This window comes from Eubalaena glacialis, chromosome 5 (genome assembly GCF_028564815.1).
Source record: "Eubalaena glacialis isolate mEubGla1 chromosome 5, mEubGla1.1.hap2.+ XY, whole genome shotgun sequence".
NCBI classification, from domain to species: Eukaryota; Metazoa; Chordata; class Mammalia; order Artiodactyla; family Balaenidae; genus Eubalaena; species Eubalaena glacialis.
The window spans coordinates 3,054,219-3,076,804 of record NC_083720.1 but is presented as its reverse complement, the minus strand read 5'-3'; positions in this window follow the sequence as shown (position 1 = coordinate 3,076,804).

The window sequence follows — 22,586 nt, the reverse complement described above, 5'->3', positions numbered from 1 at the left end:
GCGCCCTGATTGAGTGTCTCCAGTGACAGGGAGCTCACCACTCTCCAAGGGACCCCCATCCCTGGACACCTCTGCTTGTTAAAAATGTCCCTCTTGCTGAGCTGAAAGCTGCCTCCCCACGGGGTCCCCTCCTCAGCCCCCAAGTCCCCCTCCAGCACTGCCCCCACCCAGACCCCATACTGCACAGTGGGACCTGGGGCTGCTGAAACCAGCGCTGCTGACCTGGCAAAGCTTGCCTAACAGAACCTCAGCCAACCAGAGGCTTCTAGTGACTTCTGAAGCAATTTCCCTGGATTGGGCAGCTTTCAGCCAAATTTGCTTTTGGAAAGAGCTCTGGGCTTGGGGTCAGCTGACCCCTGCTCCTGTCCAGCCCTGCCACCGAGCACTCGTGTGCCCTGGGGTGCATGTAACCCCTGGCCTGTGATGCTGAGGCTCAGAGGGGCCAATGCCACCCACCTTGCACACTGTGTGAGGAGCGACCCCAGAGAGGGTGTCCTGATGGCCGTGCCAGATGTCACCCACCGCTTCCACCTCGGCTCACAGTCGGGACGTGGGAAAGGAAGGAGCCTGAATGTGGTGAAGCCCACCCAGGCTGCTTCGAGGGGCTGTTTGGGGGGTGGGGAACATACTTTGTCCTCTCAGCGCTGGTCACTGTTGTCCCCTCTTAGGAATGAGAGGAAGTGCAAAAAGCAAAGACAACTTTCCCAGGAAGTGGGATTTGAGGTCTGTTCTGGCCCTAACCCTGGTACCTGTGAAGGTGGCCTGATTTGGAAATCGGGTCTCGGCCCATGTCATGAGGATGGTGACGCTGGGGTAGGGTGGACCCTAAGCCAGCCACTGGTGTCCTCGTAAGAAGACGGAAGTTTGGACTCAGACACACACAGGGAGGCGGCCGTGTGGCGACGGAAGCGGGGACAGGAGCAATGCAGCTGTGAGCCGAGGGGCAAGGATGTCAGCGGCCACCGGCGCAGGGAGAGGCAAGAAAGGGTTCCACCTGGAGTCTCAGAGGGCGCCCGGCCCTGTTGACAGCTTGGTTTCAGACTTCAGCCTCCAGGACTGTGAGAGCATAAGTTTCCATTGTTTTCAGCCCTAGTCTGCAGTGCTTTGTTACAGCAGCACCCAGACACTCATACAATCTGGTTTCAAATCAAAACTCTACCATGTGACCAGCTGTGTGACCTTGGGTGACTCGCTTAACCTCTCTGAGCTTCAGTCTCCTGGTCAGAAAAAAGGAGAAGGAACATTTCTCTCACAGGAGGCTATGGGGGTGAAACGAGATGCCGAATGGGAACGTGGCAAGTGGTGGGATGCTTTAGATTATTTAGAAAGCCTCTCTCCACCAGGGCCCGTGAGCCATACTGCCCTGGTCCTGGGGCGGGGGTGGGGCAGGAGAGGGAAATGGGGTATTAAGAGGCTTCCTCCAGCTGCCTTTGATGTGCACAACTGCATCCGAGGTGCAGGAGGGCACTGAAACACCGGGAGCTCAGTCGGGGCAGGAGAGTCTGAGAAAGCGGCCCCAGCAATTAGCTGTGGATCACGTTTCTGCTGGGGGCGCGAGCCCGGCATGGAGTTGAAAGCCAGGAGAGGGGCCTCAGGTCCTCGGCGGCACCTCCCCCTGGTTTCTCATGCCCACCCCCTCTTCGTGGGACTCTGCTTAGTAAACATTAATTTACCCCCGATTACTGATGACAGTTCGGACAAGGCCTTGCCGCATTTAGGGTCCATGGGCAGGACAGAGCTTCCCAGCCGGCACCGGCAGTTAGATCTAACGGTGACTGTAGGCGGGGGGGCCCATCTCCTGGCTGCTGCGGGGGTCCAGCGGGCCACCCCTCTTCTCAGGGAGAGCAGGCGGGCAATTTTGCCAAGTGTTAAGTGGGATCCAGTGTCACGAGGGGCTGGGAGCCAAGGACACCTCCCCAAGGCTGTGATCGTTGGCCTGTTTCCACTGGCTGCTGAGAAATAGAGATTAACCAGCAAAGGGATTCCTGGAGCCGGGCACCAGAACAAAGGGAGTGGTGTGGGGAGAGACAGCATGTCGTCCTCGAGGACACTGGAGCAGGGGCGGGGCCGGGCTTCCCCAGGCCCTGCAGTGACCACCCCTCCGAGCCTCTGTCTCCTCAGATGCTCAGTGGGAATAATAACGCTTCCCTTGCTGGGTGGTCTCAAGGATCCAAAGGTCAGGTGGGGTAAAGGTCAGGAGATAGAGGCCCTGGACCTCTGGACCAAAGGAGCTATGACGATTCACTCTTGGTGCCCCATGTGTGAGCCCGTGGCACCAGCCAGGGAGGCCGGCCCCTCCCTGGGAATTCACAGCGGGGAGGAAAAGGGACCTGCCTGTCATCCTTGAGGTTGGCTGGGGACCGGGAAGATGAGACAGGAATGAATAGCCTTAGGAGGTGAATGGAGTGGGCTTGGGACTCTCCAGCACCCCTGACACAGGGATGCTGGTCATTACAGTTTTTACCGACCCCTCCCCTCCCCCGTTCCTGCAAAGGGTTGTCTCAGTCCTCGGAATTCACCCCCTGCTATGGACTAAATTGTCATTCCTCAAATTCACATGTGAAACCCTAACCCCCAATGTGATGGTATTTAGGAGGTAATTAAGGTTAACTGAGGTCATAAGCGATGCCCTGATATGGTAGGATTGGTGGTCTTGGAAGAAAGGGCGCAGGCCATCTCTCTCTCCCCACCACGTGAGGACACAGTGAGATGGCAGCCGTCTGCAAACCAGGAAGAGGCTCTCACCAGCGCCCGACCTGCTGGCACACTGATCTTGGCCTTCCAGCCTCCACAACTGTGAGAGGACACATTTCTGTAGTTTAAGCCCCCAGTCCGTGGCATTTTGTGATGGCAGCCTGAGCTAAGACGCTCCTGCACATGAAGAATGGGGCCCCGGGTGGGAGAGGTGCTGCAATCCAGGTGTCCTGGCCCCGCCAGTGCTCTGCCCGGCGCACCTCTCCTCCCTGGGGCCCTGGAACTGGGGTCGTGCTGACAGCCAGAGGTCACTCCTTGCGTCCTGCACGGTTCACACCCGGCCTGTGAGGGTGGGCAGAAGTGGCATGGTCCCCATCACCCTAACTAACTCTGCTGTCTCTGGGCATGCTCAGTGCCTGGCATGGTCTGGAACATCCCACAGCACAGGATTGGGTGCCAGGATGGGCGTGGTATCTGGCGGACGGGACCGGGCTTTCCCGGGCTGAAGGCCAGGCCCTTGACCTCTGAGAACACGAAGGAGAAGGGTGGTAATGCTCACACGGCCAGTGGTGCATGAATCGTGTTCCCCAAATTCACGTCCACTTGGAACCTCGGAATGAGACCATCTTTGCAGATGTAACGAGGTAAGAATGGGATTCGGGTGGGCCTGGAGTCTTATGACTGGTGAGCTTATAAGAGACAGAAAGAGGCACACAGAGACGGGAGAGGGCCACGTGAGGATGGAGAAGAAATTGGAGAGATTCGGCCACAGCCCAGAAACGCCTGGAGCCACCGGGAGCTGGAAGAGGCAGGAAGGCTCCGTTCCTGGAGGCTGCTAAGGAAGCACCGCCCCGCCCACACCTTGATTTTGAACTTCAGACCTCCAGAGCTGTGAGAGGTTACAGGTCCACAGCTTGAATCCCCCCCGCCCCCGTCCCCTGGGTCTGTGGTACCAGGAAACGGGTACAGGGAATCCTGAGGCTGGAGGGCACCTGGCAGCCAAGAGAATGTCCCTGACATAGCCCCCCAGGGTCACCCACCAGAGCCAGAGGCTGGGTCCAGGGGTCGACCCTACCCTCCTGCCCCGGGACCGCAGCGCTGAGCCCTGGGCCCCGCACCCGGACCCCGCTTCCGTCGGCCCCTCTGAGCCACAGGCACTCAGCACAATGCACCGACCTCACAAACGACTGAAACGGACCGGGAGTGTCTGTAGCCGAATTCAGGCGGCCACTCTAACTGAGGCCTCAGGACGTCCAGCTTTACAGGAGTTCATCAGTTTGCCCTCTCGACCGTGCTGTGAGAGGCACTGTAGGACAGGAGAAGAGACGGAGGCTCGGAGGTAATTTGCGCCCACGCGGCAGTGGGGAAGCAGCGGGTTCCAGAGCCGCCCTTTCCCCGTGTTCCTCGTCCTTCCTGCCCTCAGCTGAGACGCTCAGTCTAGCTGTCACTGCGCTGCGGGATTAGCACCAGTCCGAACTGAACACTGATTATGGGTGGGCGGGCATTTCCAAGCCCCTTCTGGGCAGGGCGCCGGGGACACGGCATGACTCAGGCAGGCCCTGACATGGGGGCCCCCTCCAGGCTGGGGAGAACCGAAGCCTTTTGCATCCAGACGAGGCAGCAAAAGGATGAAGAAGGTGGAGTTTCTGCGTGGCCACCAGGCCTGCACGGTGAGGACACGGAGAGGCCGGGACAGAGCTGTCTCGGGTGGGGTTCCATCCTCTGACCCGAATGGCCCTTCCCTGCGTCTTTCCATCCCGGGGGGGCCCACAGCTTCCCACCTGCCCCACCTCAGGGGATGGGCATGGAATTCAGGTCCTCCATCCCAGAAGCCGGGCTCTTGAGGGGCCCCTGAGAGAAGGCAGCTAGCGTGAGCCTAGGTCCTCTTGCCCAGGCCGCCCCCGCAGGATCTTCCTGTAAATGCCTCTTGCCCAAGTTACCCCAGGCTGGTTTCTGCAGTTTGCATCCAAAGAAAGTGCAGCGGAGAGAGAGGCGCTTCCTGCAGGAAGTGGGGCCTGGACCAGGCCCTCCAGGGCGGGTGGGCGGGACTGGAGTCTAGGAGAGGGGTGTGGAGACAGGAGGGGACCCTCTGGCAAAGGGGACGGAGGGCGGCGGGCGTGCAAGGGGATGGCCTCCCACCCCCGCCCCTCATCCCCAGCATCTCCGCGCAGCTCAGTGGCAGGACTCACCACCCTCCAGGGCCACGTCACCACAGGGCCTGTGTGGTTGAGGACGGGACCCTGGTCTGACATCTCTGATCCTTGACACCTGAGTGGACGCCCAGCAGGTGCTGGGCAAATGCCCGGCGTGGGGGAGAAGAATCTCATTGTGGCAAACATGGGAATTAGGATTTCGAGTCATCGCCCCCGTGATGACCATCCAAGGTTAATTTATGTGGAAAGTACACTGTTTCTGCCGAACTGATTATGGGATGCAAAACCAGTTTTCTCGGCTCGTAAGAAGCCCACACCCCCTCTCCCAGCCAGTTTCCCACAATAAGGGATGGAGAGCAGGGAGGCAGCTGGAGGCCACCGGACAGACTCAGGGCCTGGCAGCAGCAAGGGGCCTCATGAGAAGCACACAGACTGTCCGCTTCTGGGAAGTGCCCAGGCCCCAGGGCTGCGCCGGCGCCGAGGGCTACGGCAGTGAGAGACGGAGCCAAAGCCAGACCCCGGTTCATGCCCCGCACTGACCATGACGAGGTCTGGGCCGGGGTCTGCAGGAAGAGCAGACCCTCAGAGCCTGTCCTGCGCACCAGGAGCTGGCAGTGCAGCTGGGGAGCAGGACACAAGCACAGGAAGAGTTAAAAAAGTGGCAGAGCCCAGGGGCAGCTCCAGACAGCAGAGGAGCTATTCCCAAGACAGGACGTGAACAATTGCCAGGTGACTGTCACACACACTGCGCTGGGCCCTCCTGTGTCCCCCCGCCTGGCCACCATGCTACTGCCCAGTCCCCTCCCCCCATCTCCATGGCCTCCTCACCTCAACCGGGCTCATTGTGTCCAGCCGGCTGACCTCCTTCAATCCACTGTCCATGCTGCTGCTGGAGTGACGGTTCTCAAGAGCTCTTTAGACGTCCAGGTAAAGGGTTGGAGAGAGAGGCAAACCCGGGCTTCCCCAACCTATCCAGAGAGTGCAACGAACAACCACTAGACTTAAAATCTGGTGTCAGTTCACTGGCAGCTTCCAGACAATCACTTTATGGGGTTCAACGGCCTGCCGTGTGTTTTCATGGAAGTAACCAAGGGAAACATGGATCTCGGCAACATGGCATCGCTCCTGAGTGCCCCTTGGCATGGTATGGGGGAGAGAAGGTGGGTTAACAAAACCCTGAGCACGTCCATTAAGGGGAGGTGATAAAGGGGAGGGGCAGACACCCCAGAGAAAGTCTAGGGAGACCCTTGGGAGCAAGGAGCTCAGGGTCTCAAGAGCCACTGTTTCCCAGACCTTACCCTTTTTCATGGTTCATGTGGATTTGGGAAAATGGCCAAAAAGAAGTAATGGCAAACAAATGAATCAGAGCAGAAAGGCAAAGACATCGAAACAACTAAAGAGAGGATAAAGGAAGAGCAAAACAATTCCGCGGAAGTGTCTGGTGACCCTGAGGAGGTGACCCCCAAAATGGAACAGAAATTTGACGTAAGAAATTACATCGTAAGCTCGGACAAGAGAAACGTTCTCTGGAATGAAGGAAAGACTAGTTTGCAAACTGAGCAGCTGATCATTTTCCAGGACGAGGTGATGGAGGATGGGCCACCCTGACACAAATCCTGGTCAAATGATTGAACTTCAAGGATAAAGAGACGTCTTCAGGCACCCAGCAGGCACAACCAGTTAGACTTATCAAATGACTACAGCATCATTCAATGACACAAAAAATATTTCTGGATGAAAGAGCTTGAGGAGGAAAAAATAAGATTAAAAAAAGCTGACAAGTTTCTCAAGGATAAGGCAACCAGCTGATACTCTAAAGTGTGAGATGACTCAGGGTGTACAGCAGCTGTAAGTCCCTCTTGGGAAAAATTACTTCATGATCAAGTCCAGCCAATGAAGACAAAAGGAGAAGCTGTGAGAAAGGCAGCCCTCAATGTCAGATGGGAGCAGAGCGATGGTTACAAAGGGCTAAAGAAAGAAATGCAGCCCAGGGACCCTATACCCAGCCAAGGTGGTCCCTGAGTACAAAGGCAAAACTAGGCAATGTTGACATGCAAATGTGCAAGAATTCAGAAAATATGGCATTTATGACCCTTCTTGGGGGAAATATACCATTTTGGAAAAGAATTTAATAACAGATGATTAGAATTTTTAAAACCTCATGATTAGAAAAGTTGTAGTTAAAAGATTGAAGGTAAGCATTGAATCAAATTTTACATGCTCAATAAATAGGTATATTAAGATCACAATAGAGCTCATTAAATGGTATAAACCCTGACAAAGTAGAACCAATACTACAGTGAACAAAAAAGCTTGGCATTTTGATCGGGATTGCATTAAACCTATAGATCAGGGGTGGGCAAACTTTCTTAAAGGGCAAGATAATAAATATTTTAGACTTTGAGGACTATATGGTCTCTTTACTAGCAGTCAACTCTGCCATTGAAGTTTGAAACGTCCATAGACATTACATAAACTAATGGGTGTGGCTGTGTTCCAATAAAACTTTATTTGCAAAAGCAGGCAGCCAGCCTGAGGGCCATAGTTTGCCAACCCCTTCAGTTGGTGGAATCAGTTGGTGGAAAAGAGATATCTTAACAACATTGAATCTTCCAATCCATGAAACAAAGTGAGGTCCTTTAAAACCAAGCTATTGCTAGTTTGAAGAAATATTATTGATTTTGTACAATATATTGACCTTGTATAATTCACTTATTAGGTCTAGCAGATTTTTGAGTTCTTATGATTTCCTATATAAACACACACGCTACTGCAAATTCAGCTTATTTCTTCCTTTTCAACATGTATGTCTTTTGTTTATTTATTTTTATTTCTCTTTCTTGCCTTATTGAGTTGGCTAGGCCCTCCTGTACAATGGTAAATAGAAGTGGTGAGAACAGACATTTGTCTTGTTCCCAAGCCTGGGGAGATGCATTCAGTCAATCACCCTTAAGTATGATGTTGTCTGTAGGTTTTCACAGATGTCCTGTATGAAACTGAGGAAAATCTCTTCTAACCTTAGTTTGCTGAGAGTTTTTATCATGAATGAGTTTTGAAGAACGGATATTGCAGAATGACTTTTCTGCCTCTACTAAAATGATTACATGATTTTCTCCTTATTCTGTTAATGGAGTGATTACTTGGATTGATTTTGAATGAGCCTTGCATTCCTCGAATAAATACCACTGGTCTTCTTGTGTATAGTTGAATTCAAGTTGCTAATATTTTGTTGAGTATCATGTAATATATTGTTCTGTGAAAGGTGTGTTCTGGTTCACGTCCATGAAAGATATTGGTCTGGTTTTCTTTTCTTGTAATTTCTTTGTCTGGTTTTGGTATCAGGGTAATACTGGCCTCAAAAAAAAAAAAAAAAAAGAGAAAAGGGATTTTAAGGATTCCATTCTTCTCCTCTATTTTCTGAAAGAATTTGTGTTATATTGGTATTATTTCTTTCTTGTAGGTTTTACAGAATGCACCAGTGAAGCCATCTGGAGCTGGAATTTTGTTTGTAGAAAGGTATTTGGTAAAAAAAAAAAAAAAATTGATTTTTTTGATAGTTGCAGAGATAGTCAGAATTTCTATTTCTTCTGGAGTCAGTTTCATAACTTACAGTTTTCAAGAAACCTGTCCATTTATCTAAGTTATCAAGTTTATGGGGCATATGTTTGGGTTTTTTGCTTTATTAAAAAAAATTTTTTTGACAGACAAAAAGCTGTACATAATTAATGTCTCCATTTGATGAATTTGGAGATAAGTATACACTGGTGAAACCATCACGACAATCCCTGCCATCACCCCCAAAAGTTTCCTCCTACCGTCTTATTTAGGTTGTTTATGATACTTCTTATTTTCTTTTTAGTGACTGTAGGATCTGTAGTAAAATTTTATCTACATTTTTTATGTTGGTAAATTATATGTTCTCTGTTTTTTCTTGATTAGCCTTTCTAGGAGCTTATTAAATTCTTTAATTTTTTAGAGAACAAATTTTTGGCTTTATAAATTTTCTGTTTAGTTTCTATTTCATGATTTCTATACTTATCTTCACTACTTCCTTCTGTGAACTTCCTTTGTATTTACTTGTCTCTCCTTTTTTTGCTTCTTAATGTAAACACAGATCACTGATTTTAAACCACTTTCCCTCACTAACGTAGGGAGTTAAAGAAAGAAATTCCACAAAAAGTATTTTTATCTATATCTCACGCATTCTGAGATGATAATGTTTCTATGATCATTCAGGTTAAAATATTTTCTAATTTTCCTGGTGAATTATTCCTTGACCCACGGGGGAAGCTTGTTAATTTCCAAATATTTGGAGGCTTTCTAGATATGTTTATTGCTTTCTCATTTACTTCTCCTATGGTCAGAGAACATACTCTGAAGTTTCAACGTTCTGAAATTTATGGGGACTTATGTCTTATCCCGGAAGTTGTCTGTCTTGGCCAATGTCCCATGGGCACAAGCAGGTGCACCTTCCAGTTGCTGGTGTAGCATTGTGTGAGTGTCGGTGGGGTCAGGGAATGATGTTCAGATTGTCTACATCTTACTGAATTTTGTCTCTGTTTAATTACTGAGAGAGAGGCGTAAAGTCCTCCTTTGCTTCCTTCCCCCAGGAGGTACCAATCTGCTCTGCTTGGTGTCAGATACCGGGGCAGTGACTTCGCCTACCCTGTAGTTGTTTCCACTGTAAGTACCAGTTAGTCCATCATGGCCAGAAGCGAAAAGCCCAATCTGGTACAAGGTAGGTGCTCAATAAATCAAGTATAGATGATAAGTAAGTAATGAGCATCCCTCACATTATGTAGTATTTGCTGTTTTCAAAGAACTTTCACGTCCATCATTTCATTTGAATGTCATAGTACTCCTGTAAGATGTATTGATCCAATATTATTTTTCCCCATTCTTAGATGAGGAAACTAACATTTAAACAGATTGGGTGACTCATCCAAAGTCGCTGAGCTAGTAAGTGCCTTTCTGCTCTTGAAACCCCCAGACCAGTGTCCTTCCCCTTGGCACCCCTTCTCCCACCTCCACGCTTTCTCCCGCTCAGCTCCCTTCTCTCTCTCCTTGGAAAAGGGCAACTAACATCTGGGAATCTCAGGAGATCAATATCATGGGTGCGTAAATCAGGAATAATTAGTGTTGCCATAAAAGCTGGTGATATGTGAACCCCAGCACTTGAGAAACTGTGCCACTAGATAACTTTAAAAGTCATTCCAGTTGGTTTCCAGGTCAAAACAAATTATGGAATAGAAACTTTGAACAAAATGTCTGTGAATGGGAGTCAGGGGTGAGGCGGGCTGGGGGGATGGCAACAGATGTTCCAGTTAGGACAGCCAGAAAAGGAGAGAAATGAGTTTTCCCCAAGCCCAAATCCACAGATCCCCTAAATAAGAGCAGTCCCCTTTCCACCCTGGGAACGCCGCGGATTGAACACCGTCGGAAATGCCACAGGAATTTCTCTCGTATGCGGCCTCTGCAGCCCACTGGTCCGAGATATTATTCCGTTTCAGTGGCTCCAGTTTTTATAAAAACTTCAGGGGAAAACAACCGCTTTAAAATACCCAGAGGAGTCCACGTTCTCTCGAGGTGTTCAAGATAGGATGCACGTGGGCCAGATGCTCCAGAATCTGCACTAAATATTCACTGTCCGTAAAATCAACCCCTCATTTGTCTTTGTCGCTGGGAGATTTCCAAAAAGAACCCTAAGCAAAGCTCCCAGCTTGGAAAGTCAAACCCAGAGATTGTGTCTAGACACGCAAACATGTTAGGAAATGATAGCGATGAAGCAGCTCATTATTTTTACGAGTATCTGTCACTCGACAAATATTTTGAGTAGATGAATAAAACCAGGAAGGAATCAATGAATGCATAATTCGCTCAAAGTGATTTAAAAAGCAGGTTGACACCTATTCCATCAAAAAGAAAAAGCCCTTCCCTTAAATTCCATAGGCTTTTCCACAGTGTTCGCTCTGCCGCCTCAGAACTCTAGGACCAAAAGTGGTCTTGAACCTGGCATATGGTAAATGCTCATACATAGTTGTTGAATCAGTAAATAAATGAATGGAGAATCTTCAACAATGGGGCCTAGAGAAGTGGTCTAAATGCTTTTCTGAAATGGGAATGCAGACTCTAGTGATCACACCCAATAAATCCCTCCTCTTAAGGAGCCAGCCCCTGTGGTCCGGGCCCCCAAAGGCCAGAGCTGACTCAGGCCCTGCCCCAGCCTCTGATATGGCTGCCAGGGATCCCACCACACCTCCGCACCCGGCTGCCGTGACCCCGTTTTCTGGCACCCTGCCACCAGCCATGCCACCCCGAGACGCAGACCTGCCTCGTTCATATCTGAGAATTGCGCTCAACCAGGATCTAGCCCAGTGTAAGGCTAGAGTCAATAATTATTGAACACATTAAATAATTGAAAACAGTTAAATTTAGACTGCAAACATTATTACACATCTGAATGGAAATGTGTTTTGTTTCACAAAATCTAGAGAAATTAGTGAATATTCAGAAAGCCCCTTTAGGGAACCCTCCTACACTGGTGGTGGGAACGTGAATTGGTGCGGCCACTATGCAAAACAGTATGGAGGCTCCTTAAAAAACTAAAAATAGAGTTGCCATATGATCCAGCAATCCCATTCCTGGACATATATCTGGAAAAAAACTATAATTCAAAAAGATAAATGCACCCCAATGTTCATAGCAGCACTATATACAATAGCCAAGACATGGAAACAACCTAAATGTCCATCGACAGATGAATGGATAAAGAAGATGTGGTACATATATACAATGGAATACTATTCAGCTGTAAAAAAGAATGAAATAATGACATTTGCAGCAACATTGATGGACCTAGAGATTATCATGCTATGTGAAGTAAGACAGAAAGAGAAAGACAAACACCATACGATATCACTTATATGTGGAATCTAAACTATGACACAAATGAACTTATTTACAAAACAGACTCACAGACATAGAAAAACTTATGGTTACCAAAGGGAAAAGGGGGTTGGGGAGGGATAAATTAGGAGTTTGGGATTAGCAGCTACAAACTACTATATATAAAACAGATAAACAACAAGGTCCTACTGTATAGCATAAGGGAACTATATTCAATATCCTGTAATAAATCATAATGGAAAGAATATGAAAAAGAATATATATACGTATAACTGAATCATTCTGCTGTACACCAGAAACTAACACAACATTGTAAATCAACTGTACTTCAATTGAAAAAAACCCCTTTTGAACCGAATCTACCACCACATAAAATATAGTAATAAAATCATATTAATAAATGTATACAAAATATATAACATAGATTTAATAAATTTGTTATACATAATATATTTATTCATTATATGTATTATATATACACATGTTATGTATATATACATATATATACACATTCTTGCTTCCTGGAAAAACCCTGATAATTCTACCATTTTCCACTGATTTAACTTTATTTATTGGATTATCTCTTATATATAAGTTGAAAATGTGGAACTTAAAAACATTTAACAGAGACAGTCTTTCTGGATATTACATGAGTAGAGGCAAATTCAAAACAGAAATCTAATACCAAATGGGTATTAGAAATGGATTGTTTGATTAAATCTTGTCTGAATTATCAGGTACATAATAAGAAAAGTGTTAGCTTTGCCTGCAGAGCTGAGCCGTCACTCTGTGTGGTTAATCTTCGTCTAAAAGAGACCAGATACTTCTCGGTGGCAATTGAAAACCAACATTTTTCTTATTTAAGATGATTGGAATGACGGATGCATAAATCATAACATATGAAATTCTCCCATAACTTAGACTCCTCCTAATACTAAACATTTGTTCCAATTTCTTGACAACCACTGCATGTGTGAGAGGCTTAGCAGATATACTTGTGCTAATATGAGTACTTTATAAAATGTTAATATTGCCTTGTGCTGTCTTGAAACTAGAAGGTTGAGAAACTTAAATGAGAGATGATTGAAAGCATTGATTTAGTCTATACTTTAGGGCATGTGATCACCACCTTGGGGCTTCTTCTAGATTCTTGTAAAGAAAATGGAATGGCTAGGTCAATCATCTGGGTGATCTTTTTTTTCTTTTTCTTTTTTTTTTTTTTTTGTATTTTTGTTTACTTCTCATTTTCTTGAGATCACAAAACTGACCCGTAACTGCCCTGGAGGAATCCAGCTTGAGAATATAATCTAAAATACGGAAAACATGTTATTTTATTAGAATATTTGTCATAGTATGAAAACAATTGGAAATAGTTTATATTTCAAAGCATCTTTGAGACAGAACACCACTCAGCCATTCAAAATTACGTCTGCGAGGCACTAAAAATAACAGGAAAATGCTTGAATGGGTTACAAACTGTGCATATATTAGGGTGTCATTGTAAAAAACCACGTGCAGGAGAAAAAGTCTGGGAGGAGAAACTTAAAATGCATATTCCGTAGAAAGGCTGATGAACGGTTATTTTTTTTCTTCTCCCGGCTTAACTGGAAGCGTACCGGGGTGGTGAGAAGTGGGCTGATCCCCTGAAGGACGCATGGCCTCGGCTGACCCATCTCCCCTCGGACGCAGCTGACTGCCCCACACCAGAACCGGCCCACACACAGAAAATGCGCTGAGAGAATGACGTGTCTGCAGTTCCTCGGCTGTCACCTGGGGGTGACAGTCATCCAGGCCTCACAGAGGAGACAGAGCGTGAGGACGCGCTGAGCCCACCGCAGACTGAATGGCCTTGAGATGGTCCTTGTTATCACTTGCTGGAGACAAGAGCCAAGCGTGGCTCCCAGCAGCTTCCGGCTCCCCTACCCCGACAATGCGCCAGCCACCTGGCACCGGCCAGACCCCCTCCTCCGTTAACCTTGCCAGGTGCGTGTCATCACTGGGCTCAGTGACGCCCACCCACCGCTCCTCATTTTGTAAATGGTGGGGCCGCACTTGACTCTGAAGCTCATCCTTTCCCATCAACTGTACCCAGGAATCTGGGGGCCACCAAACACAACTTAAAAAGCTGCACCCCACGATTAGCCTGCACCCCGGGGAGAAGGACTCAGATGAGGGTTGCTCAGGGGCGCCTGTAAGCCGACCTCAAGCCCGTGGGGCAGCATGGGAAGGGGACAGACGGACAGGACCTGGGGAGACTCAGCCTGCACCCTGAGCCAGGGGCCCCGTCGGCAGGACCACTACCCCCAGATCAGCCTTCCAGGCATCGACACGGTGCTGGGGACTGCCCTCAGGTTTGGGCGAGTCCCCGGTCCCTCTGACGGTCAGTTTTCTTGTCCAAAAATGCAAAGATTGGACAGAGCAGAAGTAAGGATGCCCATTTCACAGAGGCGGAAGCTGAGGTTGGGGTGGGTGTGGGTGTGGAGAGCCCCGGCGGGTCCCACGGACATAAACCGCCGAGCTCCTCCCTGTGTACCCCTTTCCACATGGCGGGGTGTCCTGCGACATGGGTCGGGCCTGCTGTGATGGGGGCCAGCCCTGGGCAACCCGTCTGGGGAGGGGCTGGGCCTGGAAGAGGGGCGCCTGCAGAGCTGAAGCACCCCTGCCCTCTGAACACTCCCACCCCGCACCCGCAAGTCACCCACCAGTGGGGAGGCAGGGCCCGCCCCCTGAGACGCCCGTCTGTGAGTTTCCCCTTCAAGGGCGGCCCACCCCGTGAACACCGTCTCCCCTACAGGAGAGAGGGGAGCAGGGACAGGCAGGGGTGCCCTGGTGCCCTCCTGGTCTGCCACCAAGGGCCGGCCACCCTCTGGGGCCACACCCAGGGACGACACCCCTGCAGGGCAGCGGGGAGGAGAGGCTGGTGCAACAATCCCGCTCTGTGCCCCTGAGTTCTGCTCTGTCCATTCAAGCTCTGCGGGGGAGAAAGTGGAGAACCTGCAGGGGCGCAGTTAGCCGGATCCTTCCAGAAGGGTGCGTGGAGATCAGAGAGGTGAGCGCACAAAGCCCCGACTGACCACAGCCTCCCGGCTCCTAGTCCGGTGCTCCCCTCTGCGTGGCTTCGGCATCCCCGCTGCGGTCTGGGGGGTGATGGGTGTGGGCCCATCTCGGTCCCACGGAAGGACCCAGAAGCTGGGCCTGGAGCAGATAGAAGAGCTCGGGGCCAGGTTTAAATACCTCCTCTTCACAGCTGGGGGGGGTCCCCTGCCCTGGACCCCTGGCACTGGGCAGGTACGGCCAACAGAGGTTTACTAGGACGTGCATAAACTTAGCCCCAGGGACCCTGCGCCGGCCTAGCCGGACTGTGGGAGGGGCCGCAGTGTAACCGGAGGGTGGAGAGCCCCTGATTCCCTCGGGGATGTGCCCGGCTTGGCCACATCATTCCTCAGGCTGGCAGGGAACAGACACCTTCTTCTCAGGGGAAACGGGCAAGGCGCCTGGTCCCCAAGGCGAGGACGGCGCAGGATGGGGAGGGGACCTATGGTCAGTCCACGTGGCAGCCTGGCTTTAGGCGTCCCAGCACTGCAGACCTCATGGGGTGACCGGGAGGGGCCCCCGAAGAGAAGGGAGAAGCTGGCCGAGGGAGAGGAGGGCTCTCCCAGGGCAGGGGCAGCCGAGGCCAGAGCCAGAGGGGCCGGGGGCTGGGCGGGGGGCACAGGGAGCGGCAGGGCCGTTGGGGTGTGGGGTAGGGCATGAGCGTGGCTGGACTCCCCATGGCCCGAGCGCCCAGCTCGGCCCGATGCTGGCCCACCGCTGGCCCACCAGGTGCGGTGGAGGGGCGGCTGGCGGGAGGGTCTGTGAGCTAGAGCAGAGCCCCGAGCTGGCCGCCTGCGCCTAATGAGAGCCAGGTGGGGCCACACCTCGCCCGTCTGGCGGCACCTCGTGGCTTTGATCAGCGATAAGGGCCTAAGTGTTCCCAGGACCCCTGCCCTCCCTCACAGCCCCTCTGTGGACACCACTTCCCTTTCAAAGCCACCGCTCATCACCCGCCCCGGGCTGGACGGAGGCAAGGCCGGGGACGCTGGTAGGGGCCCTGGCTCCCCGGATCCATCCCCGGCAGTGCCGCAAACACCTGGCGCCCCCAACACACAGGTCCGCCCGATGCCACCCACTTGGGACGCAGACCAGACGGCGGAAACACTCGTAAGGTCCCCTCCTCGCAGCCCAGGGCTCCGGCCGCTGAGTGGCCTCGCTGGACTGCCGTCAGCCTTCTGGAATGCGGGCTTCCCCTGGGTGCTGTCGGAGACCCGGGGGGAGGCTCAGATGGCGCCCCCACATAGCCCAGACGTCACCTTTCCGTGCCATCCCCTCCTCTCCCTCACCCCTTCTGTTATCTTGTTTTATCTTGGTTACTTTTCTTGATTTAAAAAATGGATTTGATTTTATTTTTTTAATTTTTACTTCATACTGGAGCATCGTTGATTAACAAAGTCGTGTTAGTTTCAGGTGTTAAAAAATGGATTTTAAAAGTCAACTTTCTCTGTCACAAAGCGGGGCGAGGTGGTGTGGGATCATCACCAGGCCCTGACCTGGACCTGGGGGCCAGGCGGCTGCAGGGGACACACTGTCCCTGCCTCTCGGCCACAGAGGGAGGCCTGGGCTGCGGGACCTCCGGCAGCGTGGGGTGCCCGAGCGATCACCTGGCTTCTGTGCCCTGCCTGTAGGTGGACTCACCCCCCGCCTAGGGTGCAGTGCTGCTGTTGTGGCATCGTACACACAGCGCAGCGGCGGCAGTCACTATGACTGAGGTGGTCGCCAGGGGGGACGTGAGGCCGGGCAGCCCGCGTTGGATCCCCAGCCTGTCACCCCCGGCCGTGGGGTTCGGGAGGTGACCCACTTGGTCCTCTCCGAACTCAGTGTCCCTCACGGGGTGGGTGGGAGCGCAGTGGGGCTGTGGCCCTGGGGTCTACCCACATGAGCTCCCTTATTGTTATTATTACTATTATTGCCAGCAGCTGGAGGAGGAGGCCCGGTGTGTGTTGAATGACTAAACGCCTTGACATCTGCCCTGGGGAGCCCCAGATTAACCAGCGGGCTCTCCCAGCCTTCGCTGCAGCCAGAGGTCCCTGCTCTGGGCAGTGGCCTCTTGCAGGAGGCTCAGGGTGAAGCCACCCTGCCCTCGGCCCACTCTGCACGCCCACAGGGGTGCCTCCTGTAACGTGGTCACTACGCACGCGGACGTGGGCAGCATAGGGAAAGCGTGTGCGGGTGTGAGTGAGAGAGACAGAGACAGAGAGAGAGAGGGAGGGAGGGACGGGGGGAGAGAGGAGAAAAGGGAGAGAGAGGAGGAGGGGAGATAAAGCAAATATGGCAAGTGTTAACATTTGGGTGACCGGAATGAAGGGCACGCCGGAATTCTTTGTAGTTTTCCTGCAACTCTTCCCTAAGTCTGAAATTCGTCAAAGTGAAAGCTAGAAGTCAGACAGCACAGGGTGTCCGGTCTGCAGACCACACGGCAGCCTGCTCGGAGGCCAGGAGCCCCGAAAAGAGCTCCGCGTCCCAGCCCTGAGCCCTGCAGCCCCTGGCAGGTGCCCCCTCCACCTCAGGGCCACATGATGGGCAGGAATGGTGGGTAGAACCCCTCCATCTCCCTCCCAACCCCTTCCCAGCGAGCCTCCCTGTACTGCGGACTGGAGACCCCCAAGCAAGCAAAACCCGCAGGAGACCCTGGCCGAGGGTCCCTGATGGGTTCAGTGTGCAGTCAGACTGCCCGTGTGGCACTTCGCTGCTGGCGTCATGTGGCCAGCCCCGCCCCATCCCCACCCCAAGGTAGCCCTGGACCCCTGTCCACATGGCCATGTGCGGCACTCTGTGCTCTTAGGTCATCGTGTCCAAAACAACTTGCAGCCCGGCACAAAGCCTCCACCCTGCAATGGGCCACTCCACCCTCCCCGCCTCAGAGGCCAGCCCGTCCTCCTCCCCAGCGTGGTGCCGGGCGTTCATTATCTGGGGTCCAGGAAGACTGCTGGACAGGCTGATGGTTTAATCAAGAAAGAACCAGCTGATGTGAACCGTCCATGCTCTTCCCTTAGTGGCCCACTTACGGCTCATTTTCCTAAGTCTGGATTGGGGAGTTGTTCTGAGGTCGACATTTCTGTGTCAACTAAATGCTTTGGCTTTCTGAGAGGGTCACTTCTTCCAGGAAGCCTTCCCTGATGCCCTTAGACTGGGTGAGGTGCCTCCTCTGGGCTCTCAAATGCCCCCAGGCCTCCGTCAGTCATGACTCTCATTTCATTGTGCAGACTTTGACAGTTCCCGGACCAGAAGCGTGTGTGTGTGTGTGCATGTGCGTACGTGTACATGTGTGTGGTGTGTATGTGTGTGTGCATACGTGTATTCCCTGTCATGATTCCAAAGTTTAGAATAATTTCTGATAAATAATAGGTGTTCGATTACTATTTGTTGAATGAACGAATGAATGACTGTAGGTTATTCTTACATTTATTATTTTATTTAATTTTTAGAAAGAGGATCCATAGTGTTGGCTGTTCTGATAGTACTAAACCGTGTATTAGTCAGCGAGGGCTGCTGTGACTAATAACCACCAACTGGACGGTGTAAAGCAACAGACATTTCTCTCCCAGCTCTGATGCCAGAGTCTGAAACCGAGGTGTCTGCAGGGTTGTGTCCCTCTGTGGACTCGGGGGGACCTGTCCCAGGCCTCTCTCCCAGCTTCCGAGGCTCCAGTAATCCTTGGCTTGTACACACGTCACCTGTTCTCTGCCCCTGTTGTCACCTAGCTTCTCCCTGTGTGTCCGTGTCCCTCCTCTTCTAATAAGGACTCCAGTCACTTGATTTAGAGCCACCCTAATCTAGTATGACCCTGCCTTAACTAACCACATCTGCATAGACCCTACTTCCACATAGGGTCACCCTTGGGCGTGGGGCTTAGGGCTTGGACATCTCCTTTGGGGGACACTATCCACACCACCGTACCCCGTTTTCCAGCTCTGTGTGAGAGGTGCTTGTGGGCACAGATGAAGCTGCAGAGCCGGGGGCAAGGGGCTCATCACACCAGCCTGGGCCTCAGGAGGCAGGATTCAGAGATGGGCACCCGGCTGAGCCACTTCCTGGAAGTAATGAGACCGTGAGGCTGTAACTCCTCCTGCCGCCAGAGGCTGCCTGGCAGACACTGGACAGGAGGACAAATGAGCGTTAAAGCAGGCCTCCCCGCCCAACGGGCCACAGAAAGGCAACTGCTGGCTTGACCCCGCTGACCACCTCTGGAGAACCACTGCTGCTCGAGAAGCCAGTCCTGGGGCCCACCGCCTACCCGCACAGAGATTCCGTTCCTGCCCATAGCCCTCAGGGTAGGGGCTGCAGGAGCACAGAGGGTGAGGGCTCCTGGCTTAACCCCACCCCCACCCCAGAGCTCAGAGGAGGGACCTGGACCAGGACCTGGTGGGGGCCGTAAGCACTGAGGACTTCCTGGAGGAGGTGATGGGTGCACCAAGCCCCAGGGAGCAGTGGGGGCTGGCCAGATGGACGTGGGTGGGAGTTGGGGGGTGGGGATGGAGGGAGAGGGTTCCGGTAAAGGCCTGCAGGAGAGAAGGAGAGGTGGATGGCTTATCTGGGTCCCGAACGAGGTTGAGTCTGCCGAGCCTGGAGCACTGGGGGCAGATCTGGGAGACAGTGTCGTGCACAGCGTGTGGACTTCCTGCTCTCGGTGCCTGTGGAGCCCAGCAGCCCAGGCCAGCACTGTGTGGGCAGAGCAAGGGTGGGGCAGAGGAGATGCCCCGAGGCAGCCGTCTGGTCACTCAGCTGCCATCTCCCCAGCACCTGCCTTGTGTCAGGGGCTGAGTTACCCCCTTGGGGACTGGTGGTAAGATTTGGGCCTTCTCCCCAGGGTCCCATCTCCGGGGTGCACTCAGGGACCCTGGGCTGGCCCTGCATCAGTGGTCCTCGGAGTTTGCCCAGGGAAGTCAAGTTACAGGGGCGCAGACCGGCAACCCCAAGTCTGTGAGCTGAGGCGGGTACAGCTGCGTTCACTTGTGCTCCAGGAAGTGCTCCCGGAGTGGAATTTTGGGGTTCTCCCCACCTCCCCCATTGTGGGGCTGATTTTACCTTAATTACCTCTTTAAAGACCTGATCTCCAAATACAGTCACATTCTTGGGTACTGAGGGTTAGGACTGCCACATAGGAATTTGGGGGAACACAACTCAGCCCTCAACAAAGATACAGACACGAGTCTGGCATCTGGGAGAGAGGTCTGGCCGGGAGGCAGAGGGCCACAAATGTGGGTGAAGGGGCATACACATGATACTGTAACGTCATTGTGCCCATTTCTGAAAGGAGGGCGTGGATCAAGAACCAGCTCCGGGCTGGCCACCACATGGCCGGCGTGAGGGTCAGCAGGACAGGCAGGTCCTGGAGGTGACAGGCCCAGAGGATGCCACCGCCAAGCTCAGTAGTCAGGGAGAGCCCTCCCCCCAACCTCATGCTCCCACCTGGAACCCCTTCCTGGGGTTGGCCCTCTAGTCTGGGGTCCAGGAGGAGCCCTGCTTCTTCCCAAAAGCTCCTGAGTGTCTCCATTGTGCATGTAGAAATGGTTCATTCTTCTTCCTCACTCGGGTTGCTGAAGGGCAGGGACCAACTTGGGGTCCCTTCATGCAAGTGGCAAGATGTCAGGGACGCTTCTGTGCACCAGGTCACACGAGGGCCACACCCGGTCCCCTGACCTAATCTGATCTTTGCTATGGCTTCCTTGCTTCATTAAAATCACATCGTCATTGTTTGGATTTTACCATCCACCTGCATTTTAAAATTCATTAAGTCTATTAACAATTCGGTTCAACGATTCTTTGACAGTGGAGACCTCCCCTGGCCTGCCTTAACCTTATGCCCGCTATGGGTGGCCAGTGGCTGGAGAGAACCTTCAGGCTGCGCTGGGCTGGTCCCCCCGGGATGGGAGAGGAGGTTCCAGAAGCCCCCAGCCCCACCCACCTGCAGGGCCTTCAGCACTTGGGGAGGGGGGGAAGCTGACAGCATCTTGTGGACCACCTACCATGAACCCCATGTTAACATTTCCGCCCTTCACCCTCAGCCAAGCCTGAGCAGTGAGGCTTTTGTACCCATTATACAGATGAAGGCACTGAGGCTTGACTCAGTAAGAAACTCAGCCAGGGTTGTGCCGCTAACACTGGTCTCTGAACACAAAGCCCACTCTCTCGGCTGTGAGCACAGGAAGAGCTCACCTGGGGAGACAGCCGTGCGCTGTGGAGGAACACTCAAGGCTGAGCAAGACCCGTGAAAGCCCCTGGGGGAAGGCGTGGGGCAGAATGACAGCCCCCGGAGAGGTCCGCATCCTAATCCCCGGCGCCTGTGGATATCTCAGGCTACGCAGCAAGGGTATTTATTGATAGATTGCTAATCTTAATTAATTGCTGGTCTCAAAACAGAGGATGATCTTAGGCTGTCATGGGGTCTGGGGGAACCCAAGGCAGCCACGGCCCTTCAGTGTGCAGGAGGGAGGAGCAGGGTCAGAGGGACGGACGTGAGGGACTCGTCCTGCTGCTGCTGGCTCTGTAGCTGGGGGAAGGGCCAAGAGCCAAGGAGCACAGGCGGCGCCGAACACGGCCTCGCTGACACCTTGATTTTATCCCAGTGAGACCGCGTTGGACTTCTGCCCTGCAGAACTACAGAAGAATACGTGTGTATTGTCCGGGTCACTAGGTCACTAGTTGACTGGGTACCTCGTTAGGTTGACAATAGAGAACTGATAGAACTCATTTCCCTTCTCTGTACAAAGGGACAGCTGACACATGCTTCGCAGGGGTGTGGGATGGCCGAGGGCCGTTCATTCTCCGAGCCCCTCTCACCATCAGGAGCCCCGGATTGGTGGGTGCTACCCCCTTTACTCCCTCACCACTCCCCCCATCTCGAGGCCTGAAAATGAGAGAAGGCTGCGGGGATCTCGTGTGGCCGGGACTCCCAGGGGCCCCCTGACAGGGGAGCAAGTCTTGGTCCTGGGCACTCCAGCTGCCGGCCGAGGGGACGGGGTGCAGCCAGATACCCCCGGCTGCAAAGAGGGAGGGGGCACTCCTGACTCTGCCTGCGGGACCCTAGGGGACCCCTCGGTTTGGTCTGATAGCGGATCATCAGGCTGAACCCAGGTTTTGTAGGGCCCGGATTTATGTAATTTGGGAGACAAGGCTCTTTAAGGAGAAGAATACAAAACTGTGCATAGACTCCATCAACTGTTCCTCAGCCTCCCGTCTGAGTGCTTCGCTGTCTCCTGCAGAACTCCAACGGTGGCAGCGACTGGTGCCAGAGTGACCCCCCGGCGCTGTCGGGAAGGACCCCAGGGAGTTGGCAGGCCCCAGTGAGGTTAATAACCCGGGCTCTCAAATCCCCCTGAGCTCCGTGCGGGTGGAGGCCGTGCCCTTCCTACACCCGAGGGTCCAGCTTCGGGCGTGAGTGTTTTGATGCCTCCCACGGGGTGCTGATTTCTCTCTGGATCCACCCCTTCCTGCCTCCGGGCCCATAAGGAGGTTCTGATACCAACCCAGACCCGATCTCCTAGGTGCATCTGCTTTTGCATTGACCCAGCTGGGAAGGCTGGTGGTCCAAAGGGGAGGGGCTGGAGTCCCGCCCCTGCATCTTCCATGTCTGTGTTTCTGTCTCTCATCTCTTCACCTTCCCCAGGGATGTGCTATCGTTTTGCGTTTACCATCTTAGTGGGACAAGGGGCCATTATAGGGCTTCCGTTTGACCTCTCTCACTGTAACGGCTCTTGGTTCAAAGGTCAGATGACCAATGCAGGGATGCTGCCAGGT